The sequence below is a fragment of the Mustela nivalis genome (assembly GCF_964662115.1).
Source record: "Mustela nivalis genome assembly, chromosome: 7".
Lineage (NCBI taxonomy): Eukaryota > Metazoa > Chordata > Mammalia > Carnivora > Mustelidae > Mustela > Mustela nivalis.
Genome location: NC_139026.1, coordinates 106960427 through 106983207, shown reverse-complemented (window position 1 = coordinate 106983207; position 22781 = coordinate 106960427). Strand labels below are relative to the sequence as shown.

General features: G+C 44.5%; 1 long non-coding RNA gene across 1 annotated transcript in view; it reads left to right on the top strand.

The window, feature by feature from the left end:
- The first annotated feature begins 1082 nt into the window (after nt 1–1082).
- LOC309868338 overlaps nt 1083–22781 on the top strand; it is a 68655-nt gene continuing 46956 nt past the window's right edge. The window contains exon 1 of the long non-coding RNA XR_014313642.1: nt 1083–1341. This is a non-coding gene — a long non-coding RNA (uncharacterized lncRNA). The remainder of the gene's footprint in view (nt 1342–22781) is intronic.

The window sequence follows — 22781 nt, the reverse complement described above, 5'->3', positions numbered from 1 at the left end:
TCGGTCTGCCACAGCTTTCCATCCTACCGGTAGTGAAAGTCCTCCAGGCCTCATTACCATATACGTGTTTCTGAATGCCTCACATTTTGTTTTGAAAAATTACAGAGACAAATTGAGGTTCTGGGTGTTGTTATCTTCCTCCAGAGGAGCTATAGGCTTGTGGCTGGCTGTTAGCTAATCTGGGGGTAGGTCACTTTGACTCCATCAGGAATTGACTTGGTTCAAAGCTGAGCTTCCGTCTTTGTCATCAGAGCATTGCCCTTTGGGGTCCCCTCTGAATTCCTGGGTATTTACCAGGCCCCCCTCCTTCTAAATGGACCCTGGACTACATTTGTGTTGTACTGACCCCACAAGACTGCCGAAAACTCCTTGATTTCTCAGCCTCTCCATTACAGCTTTTGTTGAAAAACTCTAGCTATTGCTTTGAGGGGTAAAGAGGCCCCACATTCTGAGTTCCTTTCTCTTGATTTCCTTCCTCTTTCAGATGATAGCACCAGAAAATTTCACTGCCTTGATCATCTTTCACATGCTTTCAGATTTTGTTTTATGCTCTCTAGTTTTTCTAGTTCCCAGAGTTGGTCCAAGTCCAACCCAATCAATCAATAACAGAAATGGAATTCTCAAACACATATGTGTGTGTGTGTGTGTGTGTGTGTGTGAAAAGAAAAGCAATTTTCAAAACAGTATGTGTTATGTGCTAACTTGGTTAAAAATATAAGTATGTGAATAGGGATATAGGTCAAGTTGTTAATGGTGTTTCTCTCCAGATGACTGGTTTATAGATGACTTCATGTTGTCTCTTTGCCTTTCTGTGTTTTCCAAACTTTCTATGGTAACAGAGTTTTTTTTTCATATTTAAAAAAATGCTGTTTTGGAGAAAGACAATAGTCAGAAAACAGTGGGCAGAGGAAGGAAGAACACTAGAGGGAAAAGTGAAACCCCAGAATCATAGAGGAAGGAAGTCGGGGCTCCAGAGAGATGGCAAGATAGCGTTTTCAAGCTGGGAGGGACTTAGCTCATCTTATTTAAACCCCTCATGGTTCAGATGAAGAAATCAAAGCCCAGGAGGCAGCACAGCTTGCCATCTAGTTGAGACAGCATGGGTCAGGAGCTGGGTCCGCTGGAGAGGCGTGAGCTCTTTCCAGAGGACTGTGTCGAGTAACTGTGAGCTGCCGGAAGTCACAGGTGGCTCCCCCTGATGGCTCGGACCCTAGCCTTGGGCCAGAGCTGAAAGTCATGAAGTCGGCTTGGCTCAGCTGGTATTGCTGTTGATTCCCAGGCAGAGGACCATGGCTGTCAATGGGAGGTCCTGACACCTTTCTTCTGGCTTTGATTTTATTGGTGAGCAGTTAGCTTCAACAGGGCTTGGCCCTGTCTACAAGACACATTTTTAAGCTTTGCATTTGAAAGCCTGCTCAGTTTGCCCAGGTCTCCCTACTGCCATATACTTCTCTGGCCTTTTGTATAATTGCTCTAAACTCCCATGACCCTATTCTGGCCATTCCATGCTGTGGAACTTACTGCTTTCCAGTAGGTTTGTGCCTTAGCTCACACAGTCCCTTTGGAGAGCCTCTTTCCCACTCCCCTTCTCCTACCCTAATTCTACATTTCCTCCCAGGTTTAACGCCACTTGTCAACTTCTTCAGCAGATAGAATCCATGCCTCTCATTTGGAAAGGGTTCTCTAGGCTTTGCATTTCCTTTTGCTGATTGTCAGGTCTGCTTATTGAGATTGTCAATTCTGGAAGGCAGGGATCACTTCTCCATACCCTCGCATCTTCCCCGGCACAGAACATATTGTCTTGCATGAGGTGGGCACTCAGTAAATGCTCGCAGAACAAGTGGCAAGTGGTTTGAAAGAAATGTGTCTGTGAGAGGCTGGGGCCGAGCTGGAAGGAACCGACAAAGATTTTCGGTGAGCAGCCAGGAGAGGGGCGGGCAGCACAGAGCTCATTATCAGAGCCTGGCAAAAGCTTTCTGCTGGCTTTTCTTTCTTCCCTTGATCCTGACGTTGGCTTCAGAAAGACATAAAAGGACCCCAGGTTGGGAGGAGACAGATACTGGAAGGAGAAAAACAAGTTGTACTGTTTGAGGTGAAGATGATTTGAAGAGGAAGCGATGTAATGGGAACCCAGGTCTGGAGAGGTGGGGCTACCACCTCGAAAGGGATGGGCTTCTGCAGTTCGAATGTGTTTTCTCAGGTATGGGTTGGGCTGGCCTCCTGAACAAAGAACTGGAATCTGAGTTTGGGCAGAGAACAAAACAGTATGTGAATTTCAGTGTCAAATAATAATGATCAGCGAATGTGTGTGGGGGTGGGGGAAAGGATACTTCCAAAGGGAAACTTACCAAGGGAACTATTATACTGATGAGAAGCCAGCATTTCTCAGGTTTTCGGTGGCTTCCATTAGGAACTTGAGCAGAGGTGTGTAATTGAATGGGGAGTCTAGGAGATTTATAAACCAAGGACGTCTGAATGAGAGATTTGAAGTTCATAAATTTTGGGGTCTCTTCTTTGGAGCACTGAGGTTTATTGGGAGAAAGGATTTGTGGTCTATGGTATTTGAAACAGTTGATGTAACCATCAGATGTCAGCTAGGAGCATAGGAATTGAGCGAGAGAGGGAATCTTGCCTCTACCTCCCTTGAGGGGTTTGGACAGATGCTCAGAGGCTAGGCTCAAAGGAGTTCCCGTTCAGAAAACTGGTCATGCAGCATAAACTCGTTCAAGGAATTGCTGGGGATGGAGAAGAGCATCTGCTTCTGACGTTATTTACAAACAAATAAGGTCCCTGTGGGTTTTGGAAGTAGCTTTTGAAGGGTATCCAAAAGTGTTCCGTTGGGGGGTAGGTCTGGGGAGGGTGAGGGAGAAGCCCTAGGGCAGGATGAACCTTACTTATCAGAGATGTAGCGGCACATAATTTAAAGGGGGGTGATGATTTGGTTCCAGCTCAAATTATCTTGGGCACAGTCCTTGAGTTTCACCCAAAGGTGTTCACTCCACTCCGTGGCCCTCACTTTACTTCAGTGAGGTTTGCAGAATCCCCTCTCCTGTCACTAAGGGGGCTCCCGATAGCACCTGGACAGAGGAAGGGTGGAAACAGAAGATTTAAGTTCTACCCATTTGATTTCTTTTGCCTCAAGAGCAACCTTGGGCTTCATTTGTTTTCAGAGAGGCCCTGTATGTAACTGCCTGCCTGGTTTTGAATCCCAGTTCTGCTCTTACTAGCTGGGGGACTTGGGGCCAGTTACCTGACCTCTCTGTGCTTTGATTTCCCCCATCTGGAAAATGAAAGTAAGAACAGTATCTACTGCTCAAGGTGGTTGTGAGGATTAGATGAGCTAATGCACGTCAGACACAACAGTTCTTGGTGCCCAGCAAGTGCTCGGTAGACGCTTCTGTCATTATTCTTATCAGCTCTCGGCATGCTGGCACCTGTTGTTTAAAGGGACGGGCCCATCTCACTCCCAGCCAGGTGTGAAGGGGCCCACAGCTGAGCGAGAGTAAGCCAGTGGTTCTGAGTTCTCCCTTTCTCAACGGCAAACTCTTTGAAATGCCCCTCAGCCCTTAGAATGGAAGAACTACTATGCGGACTCAGGTAAGTAGGCAGGGAAGGAAGATCAAATAACTCAGTGGGTTACAGGATGAGGGATACTGGACTAAGTCATTTTAAAAGAAGTTTCCTTGGAACAAAAACTTGCACATCAAATTTAGCCATCAGTGAATGAGGGGTTATTGAACTTCCACCTCTCTGCCTGTGCATTCTACAACCCTGTGTTTAAGATCTTGGCAGTGCTGGACGTTATAGAGGCCATGTTGATTTCAGAAGGTGGCGTGAACTGAGTGTGGCTAAGGCAAATGCTCTGACAGTGCCAGCTTTGGTTCCTTGCTGAGCTGCTGGTCCCAGTGAGCAGTAGGGTGAGCTGGAACTCCAGACCACTGCTGGGGATGCCAGTGCTCTAGCCAAAGACCGGAGAGGCCTGGAATGTCTGCTGAAATTGGCATCCTGTGGAGACCTTCCCCAGATCCTGCCGCTTCAAGCTCACAGTGTGTGTGTATGTGTGTAGCAGATATGTGGGGAAGGTACTCTAATTGCCAAGTTTGAATCTAACTTCCTGGGGCATCTGGGTGGCTCAGTCAGTTAAGCATCTGACTCTTGATCTCAACTCGGGTCTTGATCTCAGGGTTGTGGGTTCAATCCCTGCATTGGGCTGGACATGAAGTCTATTAAAAAAAAAAAAATCTAGGGACACCTGGGTGGCTGGGTGGGTTAAGCCTCTGCCTTCAGCTCAGGTCATGATCTCAGGGTCCTGGGATCCAGCCCTACATTGGGCTCTCTGCTCAGTGGGGAGCCTGCTTCCCCTCTCTCTCTGCCTGCCTCTCTGCCTCCTTGTGATCTCTCTCTCTCTGTGTCAAATAAATAAATAAATAAATAAATAAATAAATAAAATCTTAAAAAATAAAATCTAACTCCCTTGCCCCTCCCTTCACTGGGTCCTAACTTCCCTTTTCCTCCCCTGCCTGTGTTCCCTTTTGTTCCGATGCCCTGCTGGTTTCTCTTTCTGGAGGTGGCTGGCGCAGACCCAGTGAAGCTGTGTCCCTGGTGGCTTTTGTCTCCTCTGGAGGGCGGTGGGTGGGGCTGGGCTCCTTGTGTGAAGAGGAAAAGGATGAGGGTGTGCTGGCGGAACAGGTGATGCAGAAATGGAGAAGTGGTATGGAAGATGGAGGAGTTAAATGTTAAGGGGTGGGTAGAAAATGTACCAAGATATTTTGAGGGCTAAATTTGTTCTGGGAGTTAAATGCATAGAATGTGATAAATCAGAACAAGAGCCACTTAAGACTTTTAAAGGCGTTGGGTTGCCCAGGCAATACACGGACGTTCTGCGGACGATTTGTTATTAGCAGTAAACATTTACATAGCACTTCACCTCCACAAAGATTCATCCACAAACCCTGGAGTGTTAGTAATGGCCAGGAAACCAAGACCCAGGGAGGACAAATGATTTGCTCAAGGTCACTAAACTAGTTCGCCGCAGAGCCGACAGGAGATCCCGGGTCTCCAAGCATAGCGCTTCTACCTGCAAGGAATTTTCACTTGGCTTGCTTTATTTGCCTTTCAATGGCCATCGAGAAGTGCTGAAGCTGATTGGTCACAGCCTTCAGATCCAGGACCGGGGAGATGGGAAGGGGCGTGATTCACACCAACCAACCAAGAGGCTGTATTAGAGCTTTCAGCTTCAAAACCTCCTGCCTGGGTCCTCAGCCCCTGGAGCCTCATGTCTTGCTTTTCCCTGCTCCACCAGTGTTGTCTATCTTGGAGAATGGCCCCACCGGCCTCCCGGTTGCCTGAGCAGTTCAGCTTTTCCCTTTTGCTCTCTCCCTACCGACGTTGTATTTACTACTCAATCACCAAGACCTTTTCATTCCCTCTGTTTAACATTTCTTGAAGCTCCCCTCCCCCACTTGTCTCCATCCCCATTCTGGTCACCTGTCTACCATATCAGCCTACTAATTGTCTCTCCATATCCACTCTTTATTCTTTCCTACCCACTCCCCTATTTTTAAAATTTTTTTTTCAGGTCTTTCTCTTGCTGAAAACCCTGCCGAGGCTCCCAGCAGCCTCAAGGTAAAGCCCAGGCATCTTATCACAAGACTCCTACTATCTCTCCAGACCATCCACTGCTCTGTTTCACATTCTACTCCAAGTTCCAGAATGAACTTGTGTTCCCTGAGCTTGTCCTATTGGGCCAGAAGGAGAAAAGCAAGATCAAAGGAATGAGTAGGGAGAGAAAGAGAGGAAGGCTTAGAACCTGGGTCTGGGCTGTATCAAGCTATTTGCCCGAGTTGAAGTGCTGCCTTTGTATGGGATTTTCTCAACCTACGGAGCACTATTGTCAGACTCAAAGATGGGTAGAATCTCTCAAAGCAAGAATGCAAGCTCAAAGCCTTCTCTCTCCAGACAGTATGTCCTCGCTTGTGAGCAAAGCACAGTCCCCCTTAAGGGACTTGACATTTCTTACTGGTTATGTGACAATGAGCTAGTCACTTAAAGTAATGAGGCTGTGAGCTGTGGTTTCCTCATTTGTGAAATGGGGATGACAGCTGTCCTACTGTGTAGAAATCTTTTTTTCTTTTTTTTTTTTTTTGGCTGCACAGCATATGAACTACCTTCTTATTTTGGGAAAATCCTCTATTGGATGAGCCTCTGTGGGACAGAAGGTATGCACCACACTGGGAAACTGAAAAAGCTGTATACTGTGACCAGCCCCTGGCAGTGAGGGAGAGAGAGGTGCTCCTGCTTGGGTCTTTGTACCCTGAGAAAAACATGGAGGCTGAGGCACAGCTAAGAATTGTTCCTGTAGAGGCGATAGAGTAGTGGTGACACTGACAGTGGAAGTGGCCTCAGTGGTTCTAGACTAGACTCCTTGCAACATGAACTTGCTGCCTTTCTTCTGTGCCTTCTAGTCAGTGCTGTGAGCTGCCCGATCGTCTCTCAGTGAATTCCATTCATGTTCAGTTGGCCAGTCAGTTTCTGGAACTGAGGCTTAACTCAGAAACTCCCCTACTTCATAGCACGGCTGGGATCTAACAGAAGGGACTTCAGTGAAGGTAGAGTGCATCTCAGTTGGGGGAGTGGAGATGGTTTGGGTCTGGGATAATAAGGTCTACCGCACCCGTGGTTTAAAACAAAAGCTGAAATTATCATGGTGAAAACCATATCCAGAATCAAGCATGTCATGGAGGGGATGAGATATGGTGAATAAGCTTTGTAAAGGACAAGGAACATCTAAGACATTCTCCTCATCTTACCAATAGCGAGCCCTCCCACTCCTCCTCCTCGATGTCTTAAATTTAGCTTAAAAACATAATTGTGCAAAAAAGATGGAGAAAGGCATAGGTCCATTTTCAATAGACTGTTAGCACTGAGGAACAGACATTGATGTTCCAGTTTTGGCAACCTCCAGTGTCATTGTCTCTGGCGGTGCAGAAGGCTGGACAGACACCCCACAAGCCGTGGTTCCAGGCTTCTTCTGGTGATGGAAACCTGGAAACTTCACTTCACTTGAGGGGACACCTCTCCAATAAGCTTGCCCCTCAGCCTTCCCCACCCTGCCCAGAGAGGACCCCTGAGTTCATGTCTATTGGTTCCACTCGTCATCTTCAGAAAGCAGGTGCCAAGGCAGCAGGAGGCCAGGCTCTAGGCAATTTTTTAAGGTAACTGGTCTGGGTGGGCCCCAGAGCAGCTGTTTCCTCCACTTTGGAAAACATTCAGGCACAAGCCCCTGGGGATAGAAAAGATATGCTGTTGGTCCCCACCCAGGGGACCCATCCCCCTTAACTGCCATTTCTGGGAAGGAGGCACTTTGAAGGCACAACACTTAAATTACAGTGCTTAATTTTTTCCTTACATCTGAAAGAGCAAGTTGTCAGGCAGACTTATGTGAGAGCAGAGCCATTACCCTCACAAAGAACTCAGTGCAATAACCAAGCCAACCCAGGCCAAGACTGCCACAGAGGGGAGTTTGCATGATCTATGTGTGCTTCTGCAGGGAAACGCTACCACTTGCCAGCCTGCTGCTGGGGTAGGTGCTTGCTTGGGGGCAATGTGGTTTTCGTCCTTAGTGCTTTCTCTTTTAGTTCCTGAGTTTCCCGATTCTTTGGAGGCAGAGGGTCAGATGGGGCTGTGGGGAGACAGGGTCTGGGCTGGGGCTCTGGAGTTAGGAAGCAGCCCATTGCCAGCACTCCCTTTAGCTCCTGGCGCTTTGGTTTGCTCACCTGTAAGATGAGGGAGGAAATATCAATGATTGCCGAGCTCATTTCTAACCAGCTTGTCTTTGGTGGCTCTGTATTTCCCCCTAGGCCTCTGAGGTGTCAGAGGCTGGGCTGAAGTTCAAGGGTTTGGACCACAGTCATTCTTTCCCTTCTCATCTATTACAATGAGCAAACACTGTGTCTCCCATGGGTCCCTGGACAAATATTCTACTGCCTCAGGGGGAATGCCTCCGTGGAATTGCAGTAAGCAAGAAAAGCTGGAGGAGCAGGTCATGGGTTGTCCTACCTGGAAATTAACTGGTCACCTACGATGATCTCAATCCACATTGATGGGAACTCCAGGGCCAAGTCACACTGTCCCTGGATCCCAGACGTCAGACCATCAAAACGCAAGGGGGCAAAGAAGAGCAATTTGATTGCTTAAAAAACAAACAAATAAAAAAAACCCCAGCAAAAACAAAAACCCTAGCAGCTGTTCCAAAAACATTCCATTTTAACCAAATACATTTATTTGATTGAATTTAAAGGAAGTTAATATGAAAGCTTGTATGTTTCCTTCCAAGCACCAGGCCAGAGGATGTAGCGCATGTTGTGGGGGCAGCCACACAGTGCATGGGAAGGTGGCCAGATTTGCCTGAGCTCTGGTAATCCAACTTTGAGGTTCATCCGTCCTCTCAAACTGCATTAACCAACTCCACCCCACTCCCCCACCATCTGTGTTACCTTTATGGAGGTTGAGGACAAGCTAAAGAAGAAGTATTGTTTTTGTTGCCCATTCAACGCCCGTTGGAGTGGATCAGACCCTGGACCGGCCAGACGGATGCACCTGCAGAGATTTTCCAGCCCAGTCATCTCTTGTTGATGCTTATACCTCACTGTCCACCATCCCTGCCAGGGGGCAATAAGCGTCTGCACTTCTGCAAGCAGTTCCTTTCCTCCTGGCCAGGAAGCCATTCTTTGCAGAGAGCACGAGACTGCCTTCCTCCTATACCATCCTAAAGGCTGTGGGAACCAAATCCCCCTCTGCAGCGACTCCTTGGTCCATCCACTTGCCCCAGAAGTCACACTCGCTCCTCTGGTCTCGTCTGGATGTCAGATTGTGAAACAGTCCTCAGAGGAGCCTCTAAAATCCACGCCCACCTCACCATCCCCACGTTGGCATCTCTCGTCAGGACTGAGACAGTAGTCTTCCTCCCCCTGCATTCTGACCTTCACCGTTACCAAGAGTCCTTGGGCAAAATTTTCATGACAATAGCATGGGTTTTGGAATCAGAGACCTGTGTTTAAATCTGGGCTTTGCCACTTAGTTGGGTAGCCTCAGCCAATAAATATTTCCATGCCTTATTTATTCATCTATAAAATGAAAATAGTATTGATTTTAGATTATTCTTACAGAGTTTGGATGAGACAATATTTTCTAAAAAAGTGCTCACTAGGGGCGCCTGGGTGGCTCAGTGGGTTAAAGCCTCTGCCTTAAGCTCAGGTCATGATCCTGGGGTCCTGGCATGGGGCCTCGCATCGGGCTCTCTGCTCAGCAGGGAGCCTGCTTCCCCTTCTCTCTCTCTCTGCCTGCCTCTCTGCCTACTTGTGATCTATGTCTGTCGAATAAATAAATAAAATCTTAAAAAAAAAAAAAGTGCTCACTAGGAAGCCATCAGTAACTACCCAATAAACATTAGGTCTTTTCCCCTTACCCTACTCCCCATTTCTTTTAAATTTGTCAAGTGACATAGTTTTAAGTCACTCCATTGAACAGGTTGACATTATGTAAACCTTCCCAGTCTGGCACCAAGAACTACCCGTAGTATAATGTACTTGAGGTGGGATAGGACACTCATTCATCTATGCACCCATCTACCTAATATTACTGGAGCAATTGCTAGGGTTCAGGCACTATGATATGCATGGAAAAACACAGAAGGAAAAGACAAGGACTTTATAACCTTCTGGAGCACATGATCTAACATAACATCGGAAACATTGGAGAGTGGGGAGCCCAGGTGGCCTCCTGGAGCATGAGGGAAGAGCTCCTAACCAGGGAGTGTCCTGGAGATGGGACTGACCAACTCTCGAGGGATGAAATGAGTCAGAGGCTTGAGGCCTTCAAGACTAAGAATGTCCAGTCTTACAGGGCCCTGTGCACCATGAGAAGGAATTTAGATATGATTTCAATGTCAGTAGGTGGCCTTAAACAAAGGACTAGATTTTTATTCTGGAAATATCCCTTCGCCAGCATGTCAGAGAATGTAAGACTGGAGGCAGAGGGACCAGGGGCGAAGTCCCAGCAGTGGTTCAGTTTGGCAAGGAGGGGGCCTGATCAAAGCAGTAACCTTGGGCACAGAGAGAAGGGGTGGATATCAGAGAGGGGCGTGAAGGTAGAATTGCGAGCTCTTGGTGACCGATTGAATGTGGGTCTTAGGGAAGAGCAATGACTTGGAAAGACTCCACAAGGCAGAGGCCTCTGAATCTGAAGTCATTCGCCATTGGTGGGGAGCTTGGGAGGTCAAGATCAAGGAATTAGAGAGGGGCAAGGCTGAGTTTGGGATTTGGGGAACACTCCTCTTTAAAGGTTGGGGATGGAGAGCAGACCACACAGGATTACAAACTAGTGAGTGGTGTCCCAGAGGTCAAAGAAAGGTCAAGCTTCAAGAAGTAGAGATGCATAGTATCAAAAGCTGCAGTCAAGCAAGATTAGGATTCAAACATGTTAAATGACCACAGTCAAGGTCACCAGTGATATTGGCAAGAACCATTGCCCTGGGTGGTCTGAGCCAACAGTTATGTAGGAAATAGGGGTGAGTGAGCAGCCTATTCGATCAGTCAAGAAGCTTGTCTTTTAGGAGGAGGTGAGGCATGGGGTTGTACTCAGGGGAGCTTGCTGGTGTGGTGGCAGAGGAGGGAGGCTCGAGCATATTGATGGACTTGGGAAGCAACCAGGAGAAATGAGAGTGAGCAGTAGGTTGTTAGCTGGCAACAACCAGCAGAGGTAGAGAGTGCTCTTGGCAGGTTGTGTGCGCATTAAAGGAGCAGGAATTTTGTTGGAGTCTGGAATGGGCTGCACAGTTTAAAGGATGAAGAAGCTTTCTTCACAGCCTATGGGGTGGGTGTCCTTAGCATGGGTCATGAGGGGATGTGGCATCCTCAGGGTTCCAGAAAAGGGTTCCCAGTTGAAGCAAAAGGCCCAGGTTGATGGGGCCTTTGAGCAAGGGCCTTAAAATGCTGAAATGATGGTGCTGTCAGAGATGAGATGGACGTTAGTGGTAGGTCCCACTACCAGTTGGGGCTCCTAGTTTTCCTTTGGTTTCACGTTCTATCTTAAAGAAAGGAAAGGTCAGCCCATCATCAACTCTAGTTGAGGTGTTTCTGGATTATGATGCTTTCATCCAATATTTTGGCCAACTGTAGAGTAAGACCTGCTCTCACAGACCTTACCGTCTTGTTGGTGCAGAATGGAAAGGCTTTGAAATAACTTTTCAAACTAATATATTATAGTCCAGGGGAAAAACGGAAATAGGGTCAGAATGCAAAGGAGGTGACATGCATCTGTACCTAATCCCAAGACAATAGAGAGCATTCTGGAAAAAAGACCTGGAAGCAAGGAGGTAGGAAGGGCTGCAGGGAGGGAAACTGCTCAGGGGGCTGTGTGGGGCGGGGAAGAAGTAATAGAAAGGGTGAGAAGGACTTGTCTGACAAAGGGTCTGCAGGGCTCAAGGTCTAGTTGGCCTTCCATTTTAGGCTCTCATCTTTACGGACTGCTCATAAGATCCTAATTGGTTTCTAATTCCAGGAAAGAATTCTTTTTTTTTTTTTTTTTGGTCTTTTTTGGTTTGTTTTCTTTGTTTTGTTTAAAGTAATTCAGCCACGAAGTTCGGTGGCGAGAGTATGGAAACAGATCAGAAATAGAGCAGGAACACTGAATCAGTAGGTGGAAAGAAACCATTCCATTCCCAGAAGAAATGGTCAAGTGGGATTGATGCTGTCCCCCTATCTAAAACCAACCTGGAGATGCTGGAGAAGCCAGATGGAGGTAAGTGAGTCTGAGAAATTCTGGGTAAGACATCAGGAAATTGGGTGTCAGTGACGAAGATGTTGGAAATGATGGTTAGATAGGAGGTAGGTCGAATGCCGCTGACATCCCTTTCAGATGAGTCACATTCTCTCCTCCTTGTTGCTCTGGCTGAATCATTGTCTTCGACTTTGTCTTGAAGTGTGAAAACAGCAAGCCCCACCCAGGGTCCAGCCAGAGAAGGAAGGTGACCATTAGGACAGAGATAAGCCAGACTAGGTTAGTGTGAATGTGAAAGTTAAAGGTGGTTGTTAATCCCCCTGAGACTGGCCTTCTCTCCTCCCCAGTCACAGAGGGTAGTAGGCGGGATAATCAGCCAAAGAAAGAAGCAACTCTTAAAAAAGAAGTACCCAGGGAGAGTCCTCTAGGGGCAGGGTCTCCTGGCTGGGTTGGGAAGGAACAATCTGAGACCAGACTTCCCTGCTTGAGACTTTGTGCTCTGAAGCAAGGCTCTCCTCCCTCTGGTTCACCAGCAGGACCACAAGGATCCCATTTCTTCCCTGAGTTTATATTAACCAACAAGTTAGTCGATAGTCTTAAGTAAATGCTAAATTCCAGGGGAAATTATCAGATGTCCAAAGAGAATAATCACTAGAGGAAAAGGTTGAACACATTGAATCTGCTGTGCTGGAACGGGCAGGATTAGTGTAGCAAGTGAACAAGAATTTAAAACAAACATTACCCCTCCAAGGAACTAAGTAGAAATAAGCAGTTATGAAGAACTGGACAATTTATTTAGAATGGTGGATGATACAGGTAAAAATATAAAAATTAATAAGTCATCACTAGACATGTCAGTGATAAAATTTAAGAACATCAAAACTTTCAGAGAGGAAAAAAAAATAACCTACAAAAGAATAAGAATTAAATTGACACCCGTCTTCTCAATAGAAACACTGGTTTCAAGAGGAAGACAGAATAACATTTTCAAAGTCTCGATATTCTTTTGACATTTTTAATCAATTGCTTGGGCAGTTATTTTCCCTTATTAAGCTTTCATTTTGTTCACATGTCATTTATTTTTAATTATTTTTGCCAGAGATTTGCTTTACAGAGAATGAGCTTTAGTTTTGTTAATCATTTTTGTTGTTGCTATTCTCTATTTCATTTATTTATGTCTTTGACTTTATTATTTATTTTCTATTATTTGTATCTTGTAACTCTGTTGCTTCTTTTTCTCCTAAATACCTGAACTGAATGCTTGACTCATGCTTTCAGTTTTTCTGTTTGGGTGATAAATGCATTATTTAAAGCTACACAGTTTCCTCTAAGTATTGCTTTAGCTATGTCTCTCAAATTTCTACTCATAATGCTTTCATTATTGTTCATCACTATTTTGTATTTTTATATGGATTCTTTTTAAAAATAGGAATTATTTCCAGATTTTTAAAGCTACATCTTTATCAGTAGTTTCCTGGTTCATGGCACTATGTTCAGAGGACAGTCTACATCCACCCAACCAAGCTAACATCTTTCATTGTTATAGTATTAATTGTTATACAATTAATTCTATACATATTGTTATAGTATTAATTGTTATGCAATTAATACTATGCATATATGCATATATACATAACAATACTATACAATTGCATATACACATATATGCATATATGTATGCATATATACATAACTATATGCATATATACATAACAATTAATACTATACAATTATAGTATTGTAACAATACTATATAATTATAATGATTAATAACAATACTATACAATTATAGTATTAATTGTTATGGTTATATCTCTATTTTATAATTTTTTTTCTTTTTTTTTGTGGGTGCAAGGCAAGATTTATTAAAAACACTCTCCAGCGAAGTTTCAGGGCTCAGGAGGAGGGGGGCCAGGAAAGTTGCGCCAGGAGGTGGAGGTGGGCACCCTCCGGCGAGGTTCCACGACTCTGGAAAGCAGAGTCGCGGAAGTCGCGCCCAAGGCAGGGAGGAGGGGGCTTTTAAGGGGTCTTGAGGGGAGCTCAGGAGTCTTTTGGCAAGTTTCCCTTATTCGGATATCCCGCCTGCTCGTCAGAGTCCCATTGGTCCACTGGAGCCCGGGGCGGAGGTCTCAGATTCCTGCTTGGGCCTTTGTTCTCCTGTCCGAGCTCACGTCTTGTGGCGGGACCTTTTGCCATCTTAAGTAGCCCTTTCTGCCAGCCCAACATTCCGACCTTTTGCTTAATATAATGGTGTCAGGGGCGTTTAACACAGTTCTAGGAGAAAACATGTGTAAGGATGGCCTTTAAGGCATTGTTTAGGGTATCAGAGAGCTGTCTCATCAACATACCCTACACTGGGGAAATGGGGAACTAGTTAATAATAGTAACATTATTATTAGCTAGCTTTTTAAAACAGATGCTTTGTGTCAAGCATGTTTCAAAGCTCTTCAGATACACAAAAACCCATTTAATTCTTATAACCCAAAGGTACTTACTCTTAGCATCTCATTTCTATGTTTGGAAACTGAGGCTCAGAGCAGGTAAGGAATTTGCCCAAGGCCACACAGCTAGTAAGTGGAAGAACCAGGATATGGTAGGTGAATATAGCAGACTACCTTGTGATTGTCAGAAATTTACATTTAGGGCAAGACTGTAAAAAAAAAAAAAAAAAAAAAAACCAGAGCTGAGTGAAAAAGTGATGATTTAAAATGTGATACCACTCATAAAATAGAAGGGTGTGTGTGTGAGGATATTTCAGAGGGTCCCTATAGATAGGAGCAAGGAGGGGGAAAGGAAATAAAAGGAAAGCTGGGCAGGAGGGGCTTGCACACAACAATGATGACCATCTATCTTGACCTAAAGTGCATGATGAATGCAGTCCTTGAGATCCAGGCATGAAAAACCCATTTAGAACAGTTGAGGAAGCAAGGACAATGCAACTTAGAAAGAAGGCTGGAGGTGCAGTGCCCCAGAGAGGCCCCACATCAGCCTTACTCACTGAGGGCTACCAGGCACAAGCAAGAAAAGATAGTAGGGAAATGAAGATTTTGTCAATTACCGTTCACTTTATAGTTTATCCACATGCACAAAATGAAAAGCAGGCCAAGGTTCTCCTTGCTATCTAAAAGGGTTTCTGGGCCACCTTTCCTCGCTGCTATTTCCTGGATATACTAATTTTAACACAACCCTAAGCAACATGAAATTGAGGAGTAAAAGCTATTTAAAATCTCTCTCTCACCATAAAATGGCACTGCTTCCAAATTCTCCACAGTTTCATGGGCATTTTTTCCCTTTCATAGTGGGACATTGCTGATATATCAAGTTATGGAAGGAGCTTCCCAGAAAACTCAGCTGATGGCAAGAGCTATTTCCAGACACTGATGTACAGAAGCAGGTGTTCAGGTGTGATGGGGCTGTGTGTGGGGTAGGCTGGGGTATGTTCTGGGGAGATGGCGAACATGGGTGAATTTCCATTCCAGCTGACATTTCCACATGGGCTGAAGGTTTACACCAATCCATGATGAAAAGACAGGATTTGCCCTTATGCAGAGCACCACAGTTAGCTGCTGGATTGCTGTGGCTGGTAGAGTCTCTCACTCTTGGGCAGGGCAAAGGTGTCACAGGTAGGGCAACTCTCGAGAGGTTTTCTTCACTTCGCTCTCGAAGTCTTGCAAAAGAGCATGGGGCTGGGGAACAGAAGGGTTCCTAGTCTTGATTCTGCCTGCTCCTAGCTGTGTGAGAGTGTCGGCCTGTATTAAGCAAGGGTAATTAGGCCAGCCCCACCTACCCCTCTGGGAAGGGGCACTGTGTATGAGGGTTATGAAATTCAGCCTGCAAAGTGCCTTCAAAGCCATAAAGTGCTATATGGCCATAGAAAATGACTTCTTCCTTCCTATAGTATCATAATGTGTTTTGTGTTTTCATCTACACCATCTCTAAGCTCACAGATTTGTGGGACCTTTCTAAGTCCTACCAAGGGGGAGTAAGCTTATTCCATTCCACTTACAGGAAATCCAGGGATCGGTCCCACACTGTGTCAGCAAGGCAAGTGAAGCTCCGTATCGAATTGATTCCTCCTTGCTTGTTGGGAAGGAGGAGCCGGGATGCTATGGGTGTAGGACGGAGCGTTCACACCTGTAGTGAGGTTGCTCTAAGACGTGGGCTTGGCTGTCGTGTGACTTTTTGTGAAGGTTGCTGGATTACCTGGGTCCCTCTTTATCTACCTGTGAAAAAAGGTCATGATTTGGTAAGGATGGGTAGGATCCAATTAGGCACAGAGTGCATCTCAAAGTCCTGGAGAAATATTTAGCTTTTCTTGCCAAATATCTTGATCACAGTTGTCTTTGATGCTTGCTTGCTTTTAAAACACCTTTATATGGTTACCACAGACAGGAACACTGGGTAACTTTCAAGTTCATGCCTTTGAAAGGCAAAAGCTCTCCACCTTTTCAATGTCAGCAGCCCCCGGTTAGCCAGGGGCTGAGCTACTGTGACAAAGCTCTGGTTTCAGCCAGAAGAATGCAGATCGCCGCTCTCTTTTTTTGAGCTGCTATTATCAGAGCACAGGAGATCTCTATTAATAGACTGAAGATTTCATGCTGCCGGTGATTTTTCTAAAAAGAGGCAGTAATGCAGCCAACGAGGCTTGGCAGCCCCCTTTTGCACTTGGAAGTTTTGGCTGGGTGTGTGGCCATTATTGGGTTATGGGGCTGCTAATAGGCTTGTGCTGCCCTGAAATGCAAAACCCAGCAGTCAGTTAAACATCTGATCAGCTGTGGCACCTCCCAACAGCGTCGAGGCCTGGGTATTGGGAGAGCTGGATTTCGCAGGTAAGGCTGCTCCTTCTCCCCATCAGTGACCTAGCCTTTATCTTTGGAAACACAAACTCCATATTCCTGCTCTGGGCAGCCTTCCTAACTGGTGGGGGTCTAGGGGATGGAGAGGGTTCAACTGGCAAAGTTTCATTCAATTCAGCAAACATTTACTCAACTCTTACTGTGTGCTCAAAGTACACAAAAGCAAGGGTCTTCTTCCTTTTAAATTATATTAAATATTCTTGTTCTAACAATTCAAATGATAAGCTAGAAGGTCCCTCTCCCTCCAACCCCACCTCCCAGGAGTATCCAATGTTGAGTTTGCACTATACGCTTCTATAGGTTTTCTATGCTTCTACAAACACATTCACATGTGCAGGAATGTTATCAAACAGAAACAGCACAATACACTAGTTTTTCAGCGGCTTCTTTTTTTCTTGCCTAACCACATAACACACAAAGTTTCTAGATGAATACATGTATAAATCTAGCTCGCTTCTTTTTTTTAATTATTTTTAAAATTTTTATTTATTTTTTATTTTTTATAAACATGTATTTTTATCCCCAGGGGTACAGATCTGTGAATCAGCACTCACCAAAGCACATACCCTCCCCAATGTCCATAACCCCACCCCCCCTTCTCCCAACCCCCTCCCCCCAGCAACCCTCAGTTTGTTTTGTGAGATTAAGAGTCACTTATGGTTTGTCTCCCTCCCAATCCCATCTTGTTTCATTGATTCTTCTCCTACCCACTTAAGCCCCCATGTTGCATCACCACTTCCTCATATCAGGGAGATCATGTGATAGTTGTCTTTCTCTGCTTGACTTATTTCGCTAAGCATGATACGCTCTAGTTCCATCCATGTTGCAAATGGCAAGATGTCATTTCTTTTGATGGCTGCATAGTATTCCATTGTTTATATATACCACATCTTCTTTATCCATTCATCTGTTGATGGACATCTAGGTTCTTTCCATAGTTTGGCTATTGTGGACATTGCTGCTATAAACATTCGGGTGCACGTGCCCCTTTGGATCACTACGTTTTTATCTTTAGGGTAAATACCCAGTAGTGCAATTGCTGGGTCATAGGGCAGTTCTATTTTCAACATTTTGAGGAACCTCCATGCTGTTTTCCAGAGTGGCTGCACCAGCTTGCATTCCCACCAACAGTGTAGGGGGGTTCCCCTTTCTCTGCATCCTCGCCAGCATCTGTCATTTCCTGACTTGTTGATTTTAGCCATTCTGACTGGTGTGAGGTGATATCTCATTGTGGTTTTGATTTGTATTTCTCTGATGCCGAGTGATATGGAGCACTTTTTCATGTGTCTGTTGGCCATCTGGATGTCTTCTTTGCAGAAATGTCTGTTCATGTCCTCTGCCCATTTCTTGATTGGATTATTTGTTCTATGCTCCTGAATTGGAAGAATAAATATTGTGAAAATGTCTATGCTACCTAAATCAATCTACACATTTAATGCAATTCCTATCAAAGTACCATCCATCTTTTTCAAAGAAATGGAACAAATAATTCTAAAATTTATATGGAACCAGAAAAGACCTCGAATAGCCAAAGGGATATTGAAAAAGAAAGCCAAAGTTGGTGGCATCACAATTCCAGACGTCTTTCAAGCTCTATTACAAAGCTGTCATCATCAAGACAGCATGGTACTGGCACAAAAACAGACACATAGATCAATAGAACAGAATAGAGAGCCCAGAAATAGACCCTCAACTCTATGGTCAACTAATCTTCGACAAAGCAGGAAAGAATGTCCAATAGAAAAAAGACAGCCTCTTCATAAATGGTGTTGGGAAAATTGTGGACAGCCACATGCAGAAAAATGAAATTGGACCATTTCCTTACACCACACACGAAAATAGACTCAAAATGGATGAAGGACCTCAATGTGAGAAAGGAATCCATCAAAATCCTTGAGGAGAACACAGGCAGCAACCTCTTCGACCTCAACCGCAGCAACATCTTCCTAGGAACATCGCCGAAGACAAAGGAAGCAAGGGCAAAAATGAACTATTGGGATTTCATCGAGATCAAAAGCTTTTGCACAGCGAAGGAAACAGTTAACAAAATCAAAAGACAACTGACAGGATGGGAGAAGATATTTGTAAATGACATATCAGATAAAGGACTAGTGTCCAAAATCTATAAAGAACTTAGCAAACACGGGGCGCCTGGGTGGCTCAGTGGGTTAAGCCGCTGCCTTCGGCTCAGGTCATGATCTCAGGGTCCTGGGATCGAGTCCCGCATCGGGCTCTCTGCTCAGCAGGGAGCCTGCTTCCTCCTCTCTCTCTCTACCTGCCTCTCTGCCTGCTTGTAATCTCTCTCTGTCAAATAAATAAATAAAATCTTAGAACTTAGCAAACTCAACACCCAAAGAACAAATAATCCAATCTAGCTCGCTTCTTAACGCTACCTGCATACAGTTACATATTATGGATATTGCATAATGGCTTTGGTCATTGCTCTTCTGACGTGCATTCAGGTCATTTCTAACTTTTTGCCAGATACTCTTTTTCAGCGTATAATGCGTCCAAAACAGGGAGTAGACAGACCCAAGTTTGAATTTTAGCTTTGCCATTTACTCTGTGACCTTATGAGATGTTCTCCAAGTTCCTCCTGGCTTGAGGTCTCCCACTGCAAAATGGGGACAGCAAATAGCTTAGAGCAATGAGGTGAGGATGAAATGATCCACGCCAGGGGTTGTAAGAAGGGCTTGACACATGGGAGTGTCCAATACATGTGAGTGGTAACTCCGGGTTCGGAGGCCTTCCACTGATTTGCCAGATTTCTCACTGCTGTGACGAGACGGTAGGACTGTACATGGTCTGGGGCCCTAAGGAGGAAGTCAGTGGAGAAATGCAGATTCAGGTTATTCTAACTCTACAACATCTGCAGATAAAGATGCAGCCTCACTGCAAGGTGGAGCCTGGGGGTGGGGGTGGGGTCCCTGGGAGGCCCCAGGAGGGAAGGAGATGGGCTTCCTGCTTCTGCTGTGTGAGCTAAACCCCTTTGAAGTTCTCAGTCACCCCAGGTGGGCACACTATGTTCAGAGATGTGGAGAGGTCTTCTGCAAGGTCCTTATGCAAGGCTCCTCTCTGATTCAGCCATGACGCCAGACACTCTGTGCTCTGCCACCTGTCAGTCACTGCAGCCACGGCCACTGTCTGGGTGAATGACTACAGCCACTGGGAGCTATCAGGGCTTGACATTGTTTATCCGGATGGCCTCAATTCTTAGTGATTGAAACATGCAAGTGCCACAAGGCTAGTCCTGTACCATTTGCCCTCCTTGTTGAAGAACTTTGAACCCATGGGATCTGGGTGTCAGCCCCTGCATTCTATAGATCAGGCCTCAAGATAGAACATTCTCTCACCCATGTTCATAGACTACCTAAGGTCTTGACATTTGATGTTGAGTCCCTTCAGTCAGGTAGTCCTGGAGTCTTCTTGTTCTTTCTCTCTGGATGCTCCAGGGACATCAGAGAAATGCATCCCTGATGACCTCCGCTGATATCCCAGCAATCCCTGGGTGTTTATGCAGATTAGGGCCCTCCAGCAATTTGCACAGGCTTATCTATGTACTCAGAATTTTCTAGGTCAGTGGCTCAAATACTGTTGCATATACTGGGTTCAGCAGTTGGTTCTCGGTGAAAGGAGAAAAACGAGTGAATTTTCATAAAGCTATGCATATTTAAAGGTCTGCTCTCTACACTTTGAGATTGAGAGATCACCTTTTTGGCATTAAAATGTCTTTTTTTTCAAAATGGAGATCCTTTCTTTTTTGATGAATGGAAACATTTAATTTTCAGTGATATTTTGTGATTTTTTTCTTCCATTCAAGAGCTTTGCCCATATTTCCATGGGCTGTTAATGTTTTTTATATTGCTTTGTAATTTATTCCACATTTTAGAAACATTAACCCCTACGGAAAATATTTGCAAAAGTATCATTAACGTGTCACATGTCACTTAATTTTATGTATCATGCTCCCTACGTGTAGTTTACATTTTTATGTATTCATATTCTTTTTGCAATTTAGGTACTAATTTGGAAAAACAAATGACATTTTATCTCAGATTTGTGTGATTTTTTTTCAGTTAAACATTGGTTTCTTCCTTGTTTTTATGTCCTTACTTGAATGATTAAAAAAACAGACAATCCCATATGGCGTCCCAAACTTTCAGAATTTTCATTATCTATAAAATCTGATGATGAACACGGCTCTGGGTAGTCTGTTTCCTCCTTGCGTCTCCTGGATAGCACTGGTCTCAATGGAGTACGCTCAACAGTCGTGTTGCGGCAACCTCTTATAAGCTTGAGACATGTCATGGATGCCACTGGCTTCATGCTCTATCATTCTGTGATCCATTTAAAAAAAAAAAAAGTGTTTTCTAATAAGTTCCTTATTTCTCCAAAACCTTAGATTCACCCTTCCTCAGCTTACATCTCAGTATTTTTCCTGATTGACTTATTAGCTTAAAAGTTCATCGTTAGCTCACGGTTACCATGTTCAGCCTCGGCGTCAGTTACTACAGCTTACACTTTTCAGCAGACTCTAATTCAGTAGGTTGTAACTTCCCTCCACCAGGACTATTGTTACTAAGTCAAAATGAGTCACATGAGAAACAAAGATGGGGGTGAATCTCTGGGACCTGACATTAATCTCATAGTGATAAAGTTACTTTCCATGTCACCCTTTCTGCTAGATAAACTAGCTCTCAGCTACCCATCTACTGTCACACATGAAGTTGATGCTTTAATTTTGGAGCACTCATGGTTTTTGGTGGGAATAACGGGGGTCTCAAACAGGGCCAGGGACAGAGAGGCCAGAAATGTAATTGAGGCCTTGTGTTAACTTAGGGAGAGCGCTGGGTGTTTGATTCGGCAGACTCTTATCCTGTGATGTTTAATTGTATGACCTGGAGCAAGTCATTGGTCCTCTGTGCCCCACCTTTCTTCATCTGGAAAACAAACAGGTTGGTCTTTACGTGACATGCCTGCATGAACCACTGAGCTATGAAATGAAAGTATTAGACCTTGTACTATACTGATACTTGGTCTTTAAAAATTACCTGGATAGTAGCTGGTGCCCTAGGTCAGGTACTCACATCCTTGGCACTGTATGAGAGAAGTGCAGGTCCATTAGGCAGAGGTGTTGGCAGTGGCCTCGTCACTGGTTTGTGTGCCGTCAGCATACTGTAATGTTCTGTAATCTACCCATGCCCCATTACCATGTGTTAAATAGTCTGAACCAAATTAACCCTCATGGGACAGTTGAATAACTTAAAGATTCCTGCAAAGAAATGCACAGATTAAAGATAACAGTAATTTTGCAAGAACAACAGCAAGAAAAGCAGCAGAAGCCCCCCCCCCCCTGCACTGGAACAGTCTCTCCATCAGTATCATTATGAAAACAATGAAGGATCTGATTGGATCAGATAAGAAGTTGACAAATTCTCTAGGCTTTCAGTAATATGGACTTATTTCAATGGTACACTTTGTGTGGCGTGTCCATTGTGCCCTTGTGAGTTATCTAAGTTCTGAAGATCATTAAAAGCATGAGTTAATATATCAAAAGTTTGATATTTGAGATATTTAAATTAGTGTATCTCAAAGTATAATACTGAAGTTTTAAAAAATGATGCAAATTCTGCCACATTGTTCTCACTAAAAATATAACGGACGGTATTTTAATGAGAACAAAATTTGCATAATTAACTAGTTTTAAATATATTGGGAATATTTAAAAAATTTTATGGCATCTTTTCAAAAAGACTATTTTCTGTTTGCTTTACAGTGAACATACTAGTTCAGAAGTACATCCATGTAATTTATATATCATGAAATATATATTTGGGGGTCTGCTATAGTATTTTTATAGATATCCAATGAAAGAAGGGTAAAGATGTGGATTTGGGGATTGTAGTACAATCTTCTGGCTGTGATATTTTCTCTAGGAAAACTTCCCTTCAGAAGTCAGGTCACAATTATAGGAAGAAATGTTTGGAGGCTATGTCAGGATCTAATGTCCAACATTAATCTTTATTTTTAATTTTTAAAAAAGTTTTTAGAGAACGAGAGAGGGAGGGAGAATCTGAGTGTGTGTATGTGGAGGGAAGTGTGTGTGTGTGGGGGTGAGTGTGTGTGTGTGTCAGGAGGTGGAGAATG